Source organism: Lolium rigidum, chromosome 6, assembly GCF_022539505.1.
Source record: "Lolium rigidum isolate FL_2022 chromosome 6, APGP_CSIRO_Lrig_0.1, whole genome shotgun sequence".
Lineage (NCBI taxonomy): Eukaryota > Viridiplantae > Streptophyta > Magnoliopsida > Poales > Poaceae > Lolium > Lolium rigidum.
In genome coordinates, this window is record NC_061513.1 from 300,085,692 (window position 1) to 300,093,379 (window position 7,688).

Sequence of the window (7,688 nt, forward strand, 5' to 3'; positions counted from 1 at the left end):
TGCATATATTATTATCAATGGGCACGAATAAATGTTCAACAATCTAAACAAAAATATAACAACGCTAGAGAAGTGTATGAACATTCAACAATATCATATCTCACACATATCACAAAATCTAAAAATTGGGACGAGTCTTACGTAAAATTCGGTCGATTCGGTATATTCGGTTACTCGAGAAAAAAGACTGAATTGACCAAACTTAATTCGGTCTATAAAATTTTCTACCCAATATTTTATCGGTCATTTCGGTCTCGGTCTTTTCGGGTTCGGTTTCGGTCTTTTTGGTTTCGGTCTTTGGTTATCGGTTTTTTGCCCACCGTGAACGAGTGGTATTCTTCACCGAGTGTATTATGTGGGGTTTGCCATGTCCTGCTTCTTTTGCCAAGTGTTGGTGATCGGCAAAAATTGCCTTCGTCGTCTACCTTTACTTTGACGTGTTCCACTTCCGGTACACGTGGAATATCGATCCTATTTGCCGAGTACCCCTATTTTTGATTGTCAGGAAAGAGCGAAAGCCAAAAATGCGATTCATGTCTAGTGATTGATGAAACCATTACTTAATTTTACGGACATTTTCAATCCACCAAAGATGACGCCATGGCCACCGCCGCTACTTCATTTAAAGAGATCAAGATCGACAGCCGTCGGTCCCATTCAAGTAGCTCGCGTACGTACAATGATTTGGCGCAAATGTTACTCCATTGTATATTGTGGCAACCAGTCTATAAATATTTTTGGTCCACTTTATTTCAGAATGTTTGTTCCATTTCCAATGCTGCAAATTTATTAGTTGCTCTATCATGAGACTAGCCACAATAGGAGTATTATAAGTAGTATCATGCATGCCATGTTGGCAAAAATCTGACGTGGCACACCAATTAATGAGGTGAGAGATGAGAGTGGTATCATAATATGATACCGTATCATAGCACGTAAAACTAGAAAATTTAATGGCAAACACATCATGTACACACATTTGCCTTGAGATTCTACAAACATTAAATATGATGATACTATGCAGAAACTCAATTCGGCTCCCGGGTGCGTATGATCCCTCTACCATAAAAACATATTTTCAAGTGTTAAAAAATTTTAACAAAAAAATTTACATGTACATCTCCATAACATATGTGTATTCGTCAAGTTTCACGAAAAAATGATATTTTTTGTAGTCTAAGCGAAAAAGAGAAAATTTATCTTGTGACAAGTCTTTGTTTCAGCCCCGAATTTTGTCTTTTTTACACACGCCACATGACATGTCGATTTTTCATGAAACGACTTTGTGAGCGCGTAGCACATGAAGATGTACGTGCGAAATTTTTGTTTCAATTTTTTGACATTTTAAAATGTGTCTAACATGTATTTCAAGATAAAGGGAGCATACGCTCCCATGTGCCAAAACATCGCTCCCGATACTATGATACTATCTTATGATACTATGCATTGTGAGGTTAGTATCATAAACTAGTATCATGTGCATGATACTAGTTTATGATACTTCCCATTGTGACTAGTCTGATACGTGTTGTATTTGTACGAATGGTCTTTATACCTTATCCAATCCGTTTGTTGTCCATCTATATGAAAAAATTATATTAATTTATTTCAAGACAATTTTCAGAGGTTCCAATTTAAAGAAAAATCAGAAATTTCCGCAGCAACGCGCGCGGGGTATCATCTAGTTTCTTTATTTTAAACACGTCTAGAGGTAGTACTTGTCACTCCATTGTGCTGATCCATTGCCATCCGTGAGTTAATATTCCATCAAATTTAATTTATTTCCTTTATTTTAACACACCATACTACATGCAAGCACCAGATTAAACGATAAATATGGATCCACTGTACTATAGTACTAGTGTACATTAGCTAGCCAGCTCTGGTGAAGTTGAAGTTGCTGCATGAGAAGCCTCTGGCGGGGAGGTAGCCGGTGAAGCTGAGCTGCTGCTTGGCGTTGTCGAGCACCACGAGCCTGTTCTCGAGCTGGAACCCTCCGATGAGCACCGGCGGCCCGGTGCTGCTCGCCGCCTTGAGGAACGCGAAGCACGCCGTGTTGGTGTTCACCTGCGCCATGGAGTTGCCCCCGAACACCGTGAGGTTGGTCCCGCCCTCCAGCAGCACGTCCACCTGCGGCACCGAGTAGCCCAACAGTGACGAGCCCAGCTTGGACGAGTCGTAGCAGAGCTCGAACGGGGACACGGCGGCGACCTTGGCGGTCTGGCCCAGGGCGCGGTCGAAGGCCGCGATGACGCGGCTGTACACGTCGGCGCGGAGCTGCGTGTACGTGACGGTCGTGGAGAGGCCGACCACGAGCGGGCCGGCGGCGGCCACGGAGCCGTCGATGGCGATGCCGCCGGTGGCCGTGACGAAGTAGCCGGGGTTCCCGGAGAAGGGCTGGCGGAGCGTGACCGGGTTGGAGAGGAGCGTGGTGATGGCCTCGCGGTCGGCGGGCGGGGCAAGGTAGAACGGGCCGCCACCGAAGATGGCCGCGCCCACGCCGTTGCCGCTGAACCCGGTCCTGCCGTCGCTCGGGAGGCATAGCGCGAAGGAGTTGGCCACCTTCTGCGTGCTGGCGACCTGGGCTGGGAACGAAGCGCTGGAGCGCCCGAGCCCCGCGACGCCGGCAGCGCCGGACGGGGCCGCTGCGCAGGTGGCGGTGGCAGCGAAGGAGACCGGGGACAGCGGGTTGGCACCGTTGGTGGTGTTGGCGGAGATCGTCACGGTCGTGGTGGTCCCGCTGCTGCATGGAGTCGTGATGGACGAGCGGGCGGCCGGCGCTGAGGGGCGCCGTGTACAGGGCTGTAGACACCGCTCCCTTGTTGATTTTTATGAGCAGCGGCGCGCTCGCCGCCGTGCACGCGCACAGCGCGAGGAGGACGAAGAGGATGACTGGTTTGAGTTGCGACATTGTGATCTTGGGTTGGGCAGCTCGATCGATCAGCTCAGGTTGATGCTGTGAACCAATGCACGTACGTGCGCGCGGTATATATAAGCTAGCTGGAGCCTGCAGGGGCTCGAATGCGCGCTGGATCCATGTGAAGACGTACTATTGAGATGAGATGGACCAATGCATGCATGCGTGGTCAACATTGCGATCAATGTTGCTTGACGAACCAGTGTTCTAGGAGTAGTACTAGAATTCGATCGACACGCACGCATCAGCATCAATCGCGCGCCACGAACGGACCCGTCTTTTCGTCTCTCGACGCTGAGGATCCTGCGCATATTGGACCGCACCGCACCACTCGCACCTCGTCCCGAAACAACCAACGGACGCACCGACGATGCTGGCAATCAACTCATCGATTCCAACGGACGCACCGCACCACTCGCTCACCTCGCCGCCCTCTCACTCTCACCGAACCAAACCATCGCTCCTCCCACTCCGCCTACACCAACCCTAGATCCCGCGTCCTCCTCAACCACCAACGCCGCCCCTACCTCGCCTGTCACCGGAATCGCACCACGGCGGCGTGGATGGCTTGCTCGCCGGAGCGCGCGTGCGTCGATTGCACGACGCGCGGTGCCCCGTCGAGCTCGCCTTCCCGCTTCCGCGAGGGTGCTGCACAACGGACGCCGGCGATGACGAATCTGGCCGGGAGATCAAGCATCCCCCTCACCTGCCGCAGCACCGCCTCCGCCCGACCCCGGTGAGGACCTCTATTAGATGACAAATTAATTTCTGCATTTATCTACTTGTTTCTGTAAAAGCATTGCTATTAGATCTGTCCTTAGGATCTCTTTCCTACCTTCTCCACTCCTGCTAGCTCGAATTGAGATTATATATTATGGGTGTCTTCTTGCTTCAGATTGGACAGATTCGATGCTATTACATTTTACAGGGATTGCTCGACATAATCATGCCGTGTTTCTTTTTTTTGCTGATGAATAGGTTAGGTAGTCTGTTAATTTGCGATTCTTTCTTTCTGTGGTCTGATATGTGTGCGCTTCACTGTCATGGCTAACCTGTGAATGCTTGTTTATCGTCCAAGTGCATCTCTTAGATGTATGTAATGATGTTTTAGTCATGTCTTTGAATCAAAACCTATCGATCCATTCAATGCCTCTCTTGATACCCTCTGATTCTTTTTGCTCGCTATCTCAGGCTGCATACTACCTCACCATGAAGGATTCACGTGCCTTACCTGCCATACGACCTCGTCTACTTCCTCGATGCTGCCCCCTTTTAGAAGCTCGTCAACATTGGTTTCCAAAGGTCGATTTTTTTCTTTGGCCTTGCTTAGATAGATTGCTGCCATGCTATCCAATACTGTGATGTCTCTGCGTGTTTGTGCATGCCAAGCACTATACTTCACTGTTCTGGTCCGTTAGCTTGGTCCATAGAATTTCGTTTCCGTTTCTAATGTGCAAACTTTTTCCAATGTGTGAGGTGCATGAGCATGTGGCGCGGCTCGCCTGCCGCCCTCTCTCCTGCGCCAGGCCAACTCGCCGGTGGATGCCGACCACGAGGCAGGCGTCTCTCCGACATGCTGCTCCTTCGACAGGCAGGGGAGCTGATGCTCCGACGACATTCTCATCTCCGAAAGTAAGCACCTTTCTGACTATTTCCCCCCTCCTAACTCTTCTTGGCTTGGATTTGCGTTTAGCCTAGACATTGGATAACGTCGACAAATCTGCTTTGTTTGCATTGTAGAAAATTCTGCTGCCTGTGTAGGTCTCACTGCTCTGAGGCAGAGATTTTGTTTCCTTGCATTTCTGCTTCCTGTACTACTTTTCTCGTTCATTCTGATTTATAGACACTCAAATTGTTGGTTGGTGCTTTATGTTTTGGATCTGGTCGTAATGTGTGTATTAAGAATAAAAATAAGAATCAAGGTGTTAAAGCCTCCATACATGCAACATTTATCTCCTTTTTCGCCTACAAGTAACCAGCTTGTAGAACCATGTTTTGCTGCTGCTGCTGCTGCTGCTAATTTGTTTCACAATACCCTCGTTGCAAATGGACAGACTTATTACAAGTTGAATTGTGTATGCTCAAGTGCCCTGCACAGTATTTTAGATGGCTGCTATCTCGAGTCTTTTCTAAGTATCAGCGTTCTAAGTACCAGCGTTAGCTTTGCTCACCATGATTTGTTCTTGTCCAAGGAACACACAGACCAATTGACTCTGGTGGCCTTTTTCTTCGACTCCATGTGTTTCGGTATATTTCTGGTTCCTCTTTGTGTTATGGCCATCTTGCCGATGACCCTTTTCTGAATTATAGTGATGATGATCATCTGGTCACCTAGTTTCTTAGCTGTGTTACAAAGAATTTGGCATCTGGGCCTAGGTACTAGAGGTCATGGTGCTATTATTTGAATTTACATTATCAGTTGCTGAATTTGTACCATTTCGACGATGTTACCACGTTTTGGATTTACATGGCCATATTTGCTTAGTAATTTTTGGTAGCACTTGTTTGTGCTGATCTGGACATGATCAGAGTGGCAGTGTTCTTTTGTGATTGAAAAACACGATGCTGCCTTTGTAAAGATGGAATCTGCAGTCCTACTAGTAATATTCACGAGTGCTGGAATTTTGTTGATTCACCGTTTTTTTTAATAATACTAGTAAATCATCTACAAGATACTTTCTGCATTCATCTACTTATTTCTGTAAAGCCATTGTTAGTTCCTTGTAAAAAAAACCACTGTTAGTTGGATTGTGCTCATCATTTACATCAACTGCTCTGTTGCTTTTTTGCAACCTAACTTTGTGTTCTGTAAATCGTAACGTTTTAGTTACACTTGCAGACTGGATACTTAGCTTCCATTCTGACCATGTAATCTTAATTAATTTTGTGAGAGGGCATCGACCGGACCATGCAACTGGAGCGTCTCAAGGAAGGTTCCCATCCAAGCAACAAGTCTAGGAAATCCTATTCGACTAAATCCTGGTAATCGATCCGTCCTTTAGATCTCTCCTACCTTCTCCACTCCTGCTAGCTCGAATTGAGATTATATATTATGGGTGTCTTCTTGCTTCAGATTGGACAGATTCGATGCTATTACATTTTACAGGGATTGCTCGACATAATCATGCCGTTCTAGTTCTGGAATTTCTATTTTCTAGCTGATAAATACCGTAGGTAGTCTGTTAATTTGAGATTCTATCTCTGTGTGCTGTGATATGTGTTTCACTGTCATGGCTAACCTGGGAATACTTGTTTATGCTCCAAGTGCATTTCTTAGACGTAGGTCTTTGAATCAAAACATATCAATTTATTCAAAGCCTCTCTCAATGCCCTCTGATTCTTTTTTGCTCTCTATCTCAGGATACATACTACCTCACCATGATGGATTGCTGGGCCTTACCTGCCATACCACCTCGTCTACTTTCTCGATGCTGCCTCCTTTTAGAAGCTCGTCAACATCGCTTTCCAAAGGTCGATGTTTTTCTTTGTTTGTGCTTGGATTAGATTGCTGCCATGCTATCCAATACTGTTCTGCATGGTGCTCTGGGCCATGGCATTTCTGCAACTGCTGTCTCTGCGTGTTTGTGCAAGCCAATCACTATACTTCACTGTTCTCGTCCGTTAGCTTGATTCATAGAATTTCGTTTCCATTCTAATGTGCAAACCTTTTCCAATGTGTGAGGTGCATAAGCATGTGGCGCGGCTTGCCTTCCGCCCTCTATCCTGCGCCAGGCCGACTCGCCGGTGGATGTCCACGTCGCCCACAAGGCAGGCGTCCCTCTGACACGCTGCTCCTTCGACACGAAAGGGAGCTGATGCTCCGACAGCATTCTCGTCTCCGAAAGTAAGCACCTTTCTGTCTATTCCCCCCTCCTAACCCTTCTTGGCTTGGATTTGCGTTTAGCCTAGACACTGGATGACGTCAACAAATCTGCTTTGTTTGCATTGCAGAAAATTCTGCTCTCTGTGTAGATCTCACTGCTCCTAGGCAGCGATTTGGTTTATATTGTGTGAGGTGTTTCTGGGTACTGGAACATGCTGTCGTGTTTCCTTGCATTTCTGCTTCCTGTACTACTTTTCTCGTTCATTCTGATTTATACACTCAAATTGTTGGTTGTGCTTTATGTTTAGGATCTGCTGGTAATGTGTGTATTAAGAATAAAAATAAGAATCAAGGTGTTAAGCCTTCGAACATGCAACATTTATCTCCTTTTCTCCTACACGTAGCCAGCTTGTAGAACCATGTTTTGTTGTTGCTGCTAATTTGTTTCACAATACCCTCGTTGGAAATGGACAGAGTTATTACAAGTTGAATTGTGTACGCTAAGGTGCCCAGCACAGTATTTTAGATGGCTGCTATCTCGAGTCTGTTCTAAGTATCAGCGTTAGCTTTGCTGACCATGATTTGTTCTTGTCTCTAGGAAAACACAGATTAATCGACTCTGGTGGCCTTCTTCTTCGGCTCCATGTGTTTAGGTATGTTTCTGGTTCCTCTTTGTGTTCTCGCCATCTTGCTGATGACCCTTGTATGAATTATAGTGATGATGATGATCTGGTCACCTAGTTTCTTAGCTGTGTTCCAAAGAATTTGGCATCTGGGCCTGGGTACTAGAGGTCATGGTGCTATTATTTGAATTTATATTATCAGTTGCTGAATTTCTACCATTTAGACGATGTTACCACGTTTCGGATTTACATGGCCATATTTGCTTTGTAATTTTTGGTAGCACTTTTTGTGCTGATCTGGACATGATCAAAGTGGCAGTGTTCT

The 7,688-nt window shown here is 46.3% G+C and overlaps 1 pseudogene; it reads right to left on the minus strand.

Moving 5' to 3' along the window:
* Window positions 1–1,766: 1,766 nt before the first annotated feature.
* On the minus strand, window positions 1,767–2,932 carry LOC124668108 (annotated as a pseudogene).
* Window positions 2,933–7,688: the final 4,756 nt, after the last annotated feature.